Source organism: Hyperolius riggenbachi, chromosome 2 (assembly GCF_040937935.1).
Source record: "Hyperolius riggenbachi isolate aHypRig1 chromosome 2, aHypRig1.pri, whole genome shotgun sequence".
Taxonomy (NCBI): domain Eukaryota; kingdom Metazoa; phylum Chordata; class Amphibia; order Anura; family Hyperoliidae; genus Hyperolius; species Hyperolius riggenbachi.
In genome coordinates this window covers 188,966,053-188,978,655 of record NC_090647.1, presented here as the reverse complement: position 1 = coordinate 188,978,655, position 12,603 = coordinate 188,966,053, and positions in this window count along the sequence as shown.

Here is a 12,603-nt window from a genome sequence, read left to right as displayed (position 1 = left end):
CCCCACCCCTCAGATTCTCCCCAGACCCCCCCCAGACCACCACCCCCCCTGTTTACTGTATGCATCTATCCCCCTGATCACCTGTCAATCACCTGTCAATCACCCGTCAATCACCCGTCAATCACCCCCTGTCACTGCCACCCATCAATCAGCCCCTAACCTGCCCCTTGCGGGCAATCTGATCACCCCCCCACACCAATAGATCGCCCACAGATCCGACATCAGATCACCTCCCAAATCCATTGTTTACATCTATTCTCTCCTCTAAACACCCACTAATTACCCATCAATCACCCATCAATCACCCCCTATCACCACCTGTCACTTTTACCTATCAGATCAGACCCTAATCTGCCCCTTGCGGGCACCCAATCACCCGCCCACACGCTCAGATTGCCCTCTGACCCCCCCTTATCAATTCACCAGTGCATTAATTACATCTGTTCTTCCCTGTAATAACCCACTGATCACCTGTCAATCACCTGCCAATCACCTATCACCCATCAATCACCCCCTGTCACCCCCTGTCACTGCCACCCATCAATCAGCCCCTAACCTGCCCCTTGCGGGCAATCTGATCAGCCACCCACACCATTAGATCGCCCGCAAACCCGCCGTCAGATTACCTCCCAAATGTATCGTTTACATCTGTTATCTTCTCTAAACACCCACTAATTACCCATCAATCACCCATCAATCACCCCCTATCACCACCTGTCACTGTTACCTATCAGATCAGACCCTAATCTGCCCCTTGCGGGCACCCAATCACCCGCCCACACGCTCAGATTGCCCTCAGACCCCCCCCCCCCTTATCAATTCGCTAGTGCATTAATTACATCTGTCCTTCCCTGTAATAACCCACTGATCACCTGTCAATCACCTGCCAATCACCTATCACCCATCAATCACCCCCTGTCACTGCCACCCAACAATCAGCCCCTAACCTGCCCCTTGCGGGCAATCTGATCACCCACCCACACCAATAGATCGCCCGCAGATCCGACATCAGATCACCACCCAAGCACAGCGTTTACATCTATTCTCTCCTCTAAACACCCACTAATTACCCATCAATCACCCATCAATCACTCCCTATCACCACCTGTCACTGTTACCTATCAGATCAGACCCTAATCTGCCCCTTGCGGGCACCCAATCACCCGCCTACACGCTCAGATTGCCCTCAGACCCCCCTTTATCAATTCGCCAGTGCAATATTTACATCTGTCCTTCCCTGTAATAACCCACTGATCACCTGTCAATCACCTGCCAATCACCTATCACCCATCAATCACCCCCTGTCACTGCCACCCAACAATCAGCCCCTAACCTGCCCCTTGCGGGCAAACTGATCACCCACCCACACCAATAGATCGCCCGCAGATCCGACATCAGATCACCACCCAAGCGCAGTGTTTCCATCTATTCTCTCCTCTAAACACCCACTAATTACCCATCAATCACCCATCAATCACCCCCTATCACCACCTGTCACTGTTACCCATCAGATCAGACCCTAATCTGCCCCTTGCGGGCACCCAATCGCCCGCCTACACGCTCAGATTGCCCTCAGACCCCCCCTTATCAATTCGCCAGTGCAATATTTACATCTGTTCTCCCCTGTAATAACCCACTGATTACCTGTCAATCACCTATCAATCACCCATCAATCACCCTCTGTCACTGCCACCCATCAATCACCCCCTGTCACTGCCACCCATCAATCACCCGCTGTCACTGCCACCCATCAATCAGCCCCTAACCTGCCCCTTGCGGGCAAACTGATCACCCACCCACACCAATAGATCGCCCGCAGATCCGACATCAGATCACCACCCAAGCGCAGTGTTTCCATCTATTCTCTACCCTAAACACCCACTAATTACCCATCAATCACCCCCTGTCACTGCTACCTATCAGATTAGACCCCTATCTGCCCCTAGGGCACTCAATCACCCGCCCACACCCTCAGAATGCCCTCAGACCCCAGCCCTGATCACCTCGCCAGTGCATTGCTTGCATCTATTCCCCCCTCTAATCACACCTTGAGACACCCATCAATCACCTCCTGTCACCCCCTAGCACACCTACCCATCAGATCAGGCCCCAATTTGCCCCGTGTGGGCTCCTGATCACTCGGCCAAACCCTCAGACCCCCTTCCGATCACCTCCCCAGTGCATTGATTGCATCTATTTTCCCCTCTAACCACCCCCTGAGACACCCATCAATCACCTCCTGTCACCCCCCTAGCACTCCTATCCATCAGATCAGGCCCAATACAACCTGTCATCTAAAAGGCCACCCTGCTTATGACCGGTTCCACAAAATTCGCCCCCTCATAGACCACCTGTCATCAAAATTTGCAGATGCTTATACCCCTGAACAGTCATTTTGAGACATTTGGTTTCCAGACTACTCACGGTTTTGGGCCTGTAAAATGCCAGGGCGGTATAGGAACCCCACAAGTGACCCCATTTTAGAAAAAAAGACACCCCAAGGTATTCTGTTAGGTTTATGACGAGTTCATAGAAGATTTTATTTTTTGTCAAAAGTTAGCGGAAATTAATTTTTATTGTTTTTTTTTCACAAAGTGTCATTTTTCACTAACTTGTGACAAAAAATAAAATCTTCTATGAACTTGCCATACACCTAACAGAATACCTTGGGGTGTCTTCTTTCTAAAATGGGGTCACTTGTGGGGTTCCTATACTGCCCTGGCATTTTAGGGGCCCTAAACCGCGAGGAGTAGTCTAGAAAACAAATGCTTCAAAATGACCTGTGAATAGGACGTTGGGCCCCTTAGCGCACCTAGGCTGCAAAAAAGTGTCACACATGTGGTACCGCCGTACTCAGGAAAAGTAGTATAATGTGTTTTGGGGTGTATTTTTACACATACCCATGCTGGGTGGGAGAAATTTCTATGTAAATGGACAATTGTGTGTAAAAAAATCAAACAATTGTCATTTACAGAGATATTTCTCCCACTTAGCATGGGTATGTGTAAAAATACACCCCAAAACGCATTATACTACTTCTCCTGAGTACAGCGGTACCACATGTGTGGCACTTTTTTACACCCTAAGTACGCTAAGGGGCCCAAAGTCCAATGAGTACCTTTAGGATTTCACAGGTCATTTTGCGACATTTGGTTTCAAGACTACTCCTCACGGTTTAGGGCCCCTAAAATGCCAGGGCAGTATAGGAACCCCACAAATGACCCCATTCTAGAAAGAAGACACCCAAAGGTATTCCGTATTCCGTATGGTGAGTTCATAGAAGATTTTATTTTTTGTCACAAGTTAGCGGAAAATGACACTTTGTGAAAAAAAACTATTAAAATCAATTTCCGCTAACTTGTGACAAAAAAATAAAAACTTCTATGAACTCACCATACTCCTAACGGAATACCTTGGGGTGTCTTCTTTCTAAAATGGGGTCATTTGTGGGGTTCCTATACTGCCCTGGCATTTTAGGGGCCCTAAACCGTGAGGAGTAGTCTTGAAACAAAAATGACCTGTGAAATCCTAAAGGTACTCATTGGACTTTGGGCCCCTTAGTGCAGTTAGGGTGCAAAAAAGTGCCACGCATGTGGTATCGCCGTACTCGGGAGAAGTAGTACAATGTGTTTTGGGGTGTATTTTTACACATACCCATGCTGGGTGGGAGAAATACCTCTGTAAATGACAATCTTTTGATTTTTTTACACACAATTGTCCATTTACAGAGGTATTTCTCCCACCCAGCATGGGTATGTGTAAAAATACACCCCAAAACACTTTGTACTACTTCTCCCGAGTATGGCGATACCACATGTGTGGCACTTTTTTGCACCCTAACTGCGCTAAAGGGCCCAAAGTCCAATGAGTACCTTTAGGATTTCACAGGTCATTTTGAGAAATTTCGTTTCAAGACTTCTCCTCACGGTTTAGGGCCCCTAAAATGCCAGGGCAGTATAGGAACCCCACAAATGACCCCATTTTAGAAAGAAGACACCCCAAGGTATTCCGTTAGGAGTATGGTGAGTTCATAGAAGATTTTATTTTTTGTCAAAGGTTAGCGGAAATTGATTTTAATTGTGTTTTTTCACAAAGTGTCATTTTCCGCTAACTTTTGACAAAAAATAAAATCTTCTATGAACTCACCATACTCCTAACGGAATACCTTGGGGTGTCTTCTTTCTAAAATGGGGTCATTTGTGGGGTTCCTATACTGCCCTGGCATTTTAGGGGCCCTAAACCGTGAGGAGTAGTCTTGAAACAAAAATGACCTGTGAAATCCTAAAGGTACTCATTGGACTTTGGGCCCCTTAGTGCAGTTAGGGTGCAAAAAAGTGCCACGCATGTGGTATCGCCGTACTCGGGAGAAGTAGTACAATGTGTTTTGGGGTGTATTTTTACACATACCCATGCTGGGTGGGAGAAATACCTCTGTAAATGACAATCTTTTGATTTTTTTACACACAATTGTCCATTTACAGAGGTATTTCTCCCACCCAGCATGGGTATGTGTAAAAATACACCCCAAAACACTTTGTACTACTTCTCCCGAGTATGGCGATACCACATGTGTGGCACTTTTTTGCACCCTAACTGCGCTAAAGGGCCCAAAGTCCAATGAGTACCTTTAGGATTTCACAGGTCATTTTGAGAAATTTCGTTTCAAGACTTCTCCTCACGGTTTAGGGCCCCTAAAATGCCAGGGCAGTATAGGAACCCCACAAATGACCCCATTTTAGAAAGAAGACACCCCAAGGTATTCCGTTAGGAGTATGGTGAGTTCATAGAAGATTTTATTTTTTGTCAAAGGTTAGCGGAAATTGATTTTAATTGTGTTTTTTCACAAAGTGTCATTTTCCGCTAACTTTTGACAAAAAATAAAATCTTCTATGAACTCACCATACTCCTAACGGAATACCTTGGGGTGTCTTCTTTCTAAAATGGGGTCATTTGTGGGGTTCCTATACTGCCCTGGCATTTTAGGGGCCCTAAACCGTGAGGAGTAGTCTTGAAACGAAATTTCTCAAAATGACCTGTGAAATCCTAAAGGTACTCATTGGACTTTGGGCCCTTTAGCGCAGTTAGGGTGCAAAAAAGTGCCACACATGTGCTATCGCCGTACTCAAGAGAAGTAGTATAATGTGTTTTGTGGTGTATTTTTACACATACCCATGCTGAGTGGGAGAAATATCTCTGTAAATGGACAATTGTGTGTAAAAAAAATTAACAAATTGTCATTTACAGAGATATTTCTCCCACCCAGCATGGGTATGTGTAAAAATACACCCCAAAACACATTATACTACTTCTCCTGAGTACGGCAATACCACATGTGTGGCACTTTTTTGCAGCCTAACTGCGCTAAGGGGTCCAAAGTCCAATGAGCACCTTTAGGCTTTACAGGGGTGCTTACAATTTAGCACCCCCCAAAATGTCAGGACAGTAAACACACCCCACAAATGATCCCATTTTGGAAAGTAGACCCTTCAAGGTATTCAGAGAGGGGCATGGTGAGTCCGTGGCAGATTTAATTTTTTTTTGTCGCAAGTTAGAAGAAATGGAAACTTTTTTTTTTTTCTCACAAAGTGTCATTTTCCGCTTACTTGTGACAAAAAATAATATCTTCTATGAACTCACTATGCCTCTCAGTGAATACTTTGGGATGTCTTCTTTCCAAAATGGGGTCATTTGGGGGGTATTTATACTATCCTGGAATTCTAGCCCCTCATGAAACATGACAGGGGGTCAGAAAAGTCAGAGATGCTTGAAAATGGGAAAATTCACTTTTTGCACCATAGTTTGTAACTTTTACCCAAACCAATAAATATACACTGAATGGGTTTTTTTTTAATCAAAAACATGTTTGTCCACATTTTTCGCGCTGCATGTATACAGAAATTTTACTTTATTTGAAAAATGTCAGCACAGAAAGTTAAAAAAATCATTTTTTTGCCAAAATTCATGTCTTTTTTGATGAATATAATAAAAAGTAAAAATCGCAGGAGCAATCAAATAGCACCAAAAGAAAGCTTTATTAGTGACAAGAAAAGGAGCCAAAATTCATTTAGGTGGTAGGTTGTATGAGCGAGCAATAAACCGTGAAAGCTGCAGTGGTCTGAATGGAAAAAAAGTGGCCGGTCCTTAAGGGGTAGAAAGTCCTAGGTCCTCAAGTGGTTAATATACATGCCGGTGTCCCGGCTACTTGCTTGACCTTTCACACGGACATAATGCGCCCTGTGTGCGCAGTATGTCCACCCCTCTTCACTTCTGACCGGCGCATAGCGAGCGGCTCAGAAGCACGCTGATCCCTCTGTCTCCACTGGGCTGCATGTGCGCTCCACTACACCAAGCGTCACGTGCTAATCATGTGACGCTTGGTGTAGTGGAGCGCACACACAGCCCAGAGGAGCTGGGAAGCCCTAACCCCTCCTTTTCTTTAGGACGTACAAAAATCTTATATGCTAATCTTAAGGTCTTGTTCTGCCAAACAAACCTAATAAGGATTGGTTTAAGAGACCTGAAAAAAGCTGCAGGCATATAAATGGGAATCATGGACATGCAAAACGCCAGCCTAGGCAAAATATTAATTTTAACAATATCTATACACCCAAGCCATAAAAAACCTTTTCCACTCCACCCCTCCAAATCTTCTTTAATTGAACCTAATAATGGAAGATAATTCAAAGAGTATAACTTCGACAAATCACTAGGTAACATTATTCCAAAATATTTAATTGCCTCTTTACTAAAAGGAAATGAAAAATTACTTTCTACCAAATTCAAAACTTCTGGTGCCAATGACGCATTCAGTGCTTCAGATTTTTTCATATTAATCTTGAAATTTGATAAAATACCATATCTCTCAATTTCCTTAACCAAATTTGGCAGAGACACCAGAGGCTCCGAAATATAAAACAAAATATCATCTGCAAATGCCGATATCTTATGCTCCACTCCTCCAACTCTAACCCATGTATATTCCCAGACCTCCTAACTGTGCCCAAAAAAAGGCCAAGGTCAAAATAAAATAACCGGTGACAAGGGGCAACCCTGTCTCATTCCATTCAACAAGGAGAAGGCATCTGATCTGACAGGGCTCCATTCGCTCTAACCCTTGCATTTGGGCCCGAATAAAGTTCACCCACCCATTTCAACATGTTCTCTCCTAATCCCACATATCTTAAAACAGGCATAATAAAATCCCAATTCACCCTGTCAAATGCCTTCTCCGCATCAGTTGATAATTCCATCATAGGAACCTCCTTCCTCAAAGACCACTTAAATAATGCCATCGCCTTTGCTACATTATCCCTCCCTTCCCTCCCTGGCACAAAACCTACCCGATCTCCCTTAAAGCGGCATTGTCACCATAAAAATCAAATTTCAACAGCAACTGGTCTGAGTGTATTAAGTGATAAAGATGCTAATCCTGCATTCAAAACTTGCAAAACTTTTTCTGCTGTTATGGTTTGGAGTTATAACATACTTTAGGAGCACTGGCCCTAGTGCCAAACAGTGCCAAAGAGTTGAATATATTATATCTATAATATATTCTTCCTCTTCCATTTATTTCACGGCCTTGCTGCTTATCAGAAACTCCCTCTGATTACTTGTGTTTACAAGCAAGACTGAGGTGACTCAGTGATTGGATGTGTAAACAAAAAAAGACAGTGTAGTTCCTAGTATACACCTCAGTGGGATTGTCTGAAGACTCCGGAAGGAGGGCGACTAATGAATACACAATGAGCAAGAGAAAGGAGGGGGGGAAACAAGAGTCAGGGGGGATATGATGTCAGTATTAGCTTGGCAAAATGGCCACTGCCTAGAATAGGATTTTCTGCTTTTCCTTTGTAAAATTCACAGGATTCATTACGTGGATAGCACAATACATCTGTTATGTAAGTAGAAGTAGTATTTATCTACTTATATATGTGTTTTTTATTTATAGGTTAGCATGGGTGTCGCTTGTTCTTTAACTACTAATCCCAGCCATGGCTTAATTCTCTCAACTAAAATTTTTGCAAACATTTTTATATCTAAGTTCAATAATGATATAGGCCTATAACTTTGACATAAAGCCGGATCTTTTCCACTCTTATGTATGACTGTTATATGGGCTTCTAACACATCCCTGGGCACTACTTTACCCTCTTATAGCTAGCGGTTTTTGAAGCGTTTTTTTTCTTATTATGAAGCGTTTTGCTAGCGTTTTGCGGTTTTGTGTAGCGGTTTTTACTTAAAGTGAAGCGTTTTTGGTAGCGTTTTTGTGTAGCAGATTACAGATATTGTTACAGTAAAGCTGTTACTGAACAGCTACTGTAACAAAAACACCTGGAAAACTGCTCTGATATGGCGTTTTATCAAGCGTTTTGCATTTTTCCTATACTTAACATTGGAGGCAGAAACGCCTTCGAAATCCAAAAAATGTTGCAGCCCAGGAGTTTGCATTTCAGCTAAAACCGACCCGCTCTGGTGTGCACCAGCCCATTGAAATACATTACCCAAGCGTCTCCTCAGCCGCAAGCGTTCCTAAAAATGCATCCGAACTGCTCTGGTGTGCACTAGGCCTAAGGGAATTAAAAAATCTACACATAGGCGGTACTAACACATCACTGAAATTGGTAAAATATTGCTTTGGAAAACCATCGGGACCTGGTGACTTACCCACCTTCATAGCCTTTAACATAGCTAACACCACCTCCTCCTAACTTATCTCTTATTCCACTATATCCCTATGCTACAAACTTAATAATGATGTGAAATTCTATACTATACTGATACCAATATGTGTGTCAATGTCTGGTTAGGTGGCACACAATTTTTGAAGTACACTGCAGTCATTTAACCTCTTGAGGACCCACCCTTTACCCCCCCTTAAGGACCAGCGCTGTTTTACCTGATCTGTGCTGGGTGGGCTGTGCAGCCCCCAGCACAGATCAGGGTGCAGGCAGAGCGACCAGATTGCCCCCCTTTTTTCCCCACTAGGGGGATGATTTGCTGGAGGGGTCTGATCGCTCCTGCCTGATGGGTGTTACATGGGGGGGTCCTCAAAGCCCCCCTCCGCGGCGAGATTCCCCCCCTCCCTCTCCTCCCTGTCCCCCCTGGTGATCTGGGCTGCACAGGACGCTATCCGTCCTGTGCAGCCAGTGACAGGCTGTCCCCTGTCACATGGCGGCGATCCCCGGCCGCTGATTGGCCGGGGATCGCCGATCTGCCTTACGGCGCTGCTGTGCAGCAGCGCCGTACAATGTAAACAAAGCGGATTATTTCCGCTTGTGTTTACATTTAGCCTGCGAGCCACGATCGGCGGCCCGCAGGCTATTCACGGAGCCCCCCGCCATGAATTGACAGGAAGCAGCCGCTCGCGCGAGCGGCTGCTTCCTGATTAATTAGCCTGCAACCGGCGACGCAGAAGTGCATCGCTGGTCCTGCAGCTGCCACTTTGCCGACGCGCGGTATGAGTGCGCAGTCGGCAAGTGGTTAATCTGCTGTTTGCGTAGTGGGTGAGTCTAACATTGCACTACAAAGACAGTGATGTTAACACTTAGTGTGACCATGTCAGATGACACAAATGTTTTAAAATGCAGTGTGGTCACTCAATCACTTTATTTTAGCACAGTGACAGGCTGGTGTACTATAAGCTAGCTACACACAACACCACACAAACAGCAGTACAAAAAAAAAAAAAAATAACAGCAGGATCAGTCCTCAAAATGACTATTGGCGTCCTAAGCTGGAGCAGAACTCCTATGTTAGCAGACAGCTACACACCATTGTATTACACAGAACTGTCTGCCTGCCGATGCTGTCCCTCAAAGAATTTCTGTGCACCACCTGCGCTCAGCATTTTTACCGCTGTTTGGTGAATCAGGGTGAACATTTCTTAAATCCTCCTTTTACACACCCCACCATTTGCCACCATGTTGCACATTCATGTTAGGTTCATATTGTGAGAAGATATCCAATATATCCCTGTTAGATTCACATTGTCCTTGCAACTAGTGGTGCTCAAATACCCCTTTTTAAAATTCGAGTTTGGTCGAATTCGAATAGTAAATTATTCGAGGTCAGTCGAATATTCGAGTCGAATAAATTTTACTATTCGATTCGACCTCGGACTTCGAGCTCACTATTCGAGTCGGGATTCGAGCTCATTATTCGAGCTGACTATTCAAATAGGCCTTAAATAGCTTCCCAACACTTGTTTTGAGGGTGAATGATGCAAGAAACATCTTTTTTTCCAAGTAACAACAGCAAGTGATTATGTGGGGATGTTCCTTTAAAAAAAAAAAGGTGAAAAGAGAAGTTGTGTCCAGAATTTTGTTCAGTACTGTATATACTTCTTCTTCTTCTTCTTCTATATCTTCTATATCTTCTTCTTCTTCTTCTATATCTTCTTCTATATCTTCTTCTTCTTCTTCTTCTTCTTCTTCATCTTCTTCTTCTTCTTCTTCTTCATCTTCATCTTCTTCATCTTCTTCTTCATCTTCTTCATCTTCTTCATCTTCATCTTCTTCATCTTCTTCATCTTCTTCTTCATCTTCATCTTCTTCATCTTCTTCTTCATCTTCTTCATCTTCTTCATCTTCATCTTCTTCATCTTCTTCTTCTTCATCTTCTTCATCTTCTTCTTCTTCATCTTCTTCATCTTCATCTTCTTCATCTTCTTCTTCTTCATCATCTTCTTCATCTTCTTCTTCATCTTCATCTTCTTCATCTTCTTCATCTTCTTCTTCTTCATCATCTTCTTCATCTTCTTCTTCATCTTCATCTTCTTCATCTTCTTCATCTTCTTCTTCTTCTTCATCTTCTTCTTCTTCTTCTTCTTCTTCTTCTTCATCTTCTTCATCTTCTTCATCTTCTTCTATATCGTCTTCTTCTTCACTTATCTCTCTTTTCATTTTTTTTTTTTTAAAGAAATGCAGCTATTTTTGAGCGTAACAACAAATAGCTGGTGGCGCACGCATGTTGGAAGCGCCATTGTATGTGCTCCCTGGCAGTGGAAACACACAGACAGCAGGAGGTAAATTCAGCAGCAGGAGGAGGAGGATGAGTGTGTGGCAGCATGCAGTCAATGAGGCAGGCAGCGTGACATAATAGCCCTGGTACCTAGCGGTGATACCAGGGCTGTAAATAAACACAACAGGAGGTCCCAGACAGCGGTCGTGCAGCCCACATTGTGTCCAATACACAACTGGGACAACACAGTTTTCAACCCGGGCACCTCAGAAAAATTAAACCTTTTTTTTTTTAATGGTTTTTTGGTTTTGGTTTAACAACCAATTACACAGATATATAGCTATTGTTTGACGTAATAGCTGGTGGCAGAGTGGCAGCAGAAGGTAAATCTGTGTACCCTGGCGGTGGGAAACACAGACAGACAGCAGCAGCAGCAGGAGGAGGAATGGAGGAGTAATTATGTGAGCAGCTATTGTTTGACGTAATAGCTGGTGGCAGTGTGGCAGCAGAAGGTAATTCTGTGTACCCTGGCAGTGGGAAACACAGACAGACAGCAGCAGCAGGAGGAATGGAGGAGTAGTGTGAGTGTGGCAGCAGGTAGGCAGCGTGACATAATAGCCCTGGTACCTAGCGGTGATACCAGGCCGTAAATAAACACAACAGGAGGTCCCAGACAGCGGTCGTGCAGCCCACATTGTGTCCAATACACAACTGGGACAACACAGTTTTCAACCCGGGCACCTCAGAAAAATTAAACTTTTTTTTGTAATGGTTTTGTAGTTTTGGTTTTACAACCAATTACACAGATATATAGCTATTGTTTGACGTAATAATAGCTGGTGGCAGAGTGGCAGCAGAAGGTAAATCTGTGTACCCTGGCGGTGGGAAACACAGACAGACAGCAGCAGCAGCAGGAGGAATGGAGGAGTATTGTTGTGAGCAGCTATTGTTTGACGTAATAGCTGGTGGCAGTGTGGCAGCAGAAGGTAATTCTGTGTACCCTAGCAGTGGGAAACACAGACAGAAAGCAGCAGCAGGAGGAATGGAGGAGTAGTGTGAGTGTGGCAGCAGGTAGGCAGCGTGACATAATAGCCCTGGTACCTAGCGGTGATACCAGGCCGTAAATAAACACAACAGGAGGTCCCAGACAGCGGTCGTGCAGCCCACATTGTGTCCAATACACAACTGGGACAACACAGTTTTCAACCCGGGCACCTCAGAAAAATTAAACCTTTTTTTTTTTTAATGGTTTTTTGGTTTTGGTTTAACAACCAATTACACAGATATATAGCTATTGTTTGACGTAATAGCTGGTGGCAGAGTGGCAGCAGAAGGTAAATCTGTGTACCCTGGCGGTGGGAAACACAGACAGACAGCAGCAGCAGCAGGAGGAGGAATGGAGGAGTAATTATGTGAGCAGCTATTGTTTGACGTAATAGCTGGTGGCAGTGTGGCAGCAGAAGGAAATTCTGTGTACCCTGGCGGTGGGAAACACAGACAGACAGCAGCAGCAGGAGGAATGGAGGAGTAGTGTGAGTGTGGCAGCAGGTAGGCAGCGTGACATAATAGCCCTGGTACCTAGCGGTGATACCAGGGCTGTAAATAAACACAACCGGAGGTCCCAGACAGCGGTCGTGCAGCCCA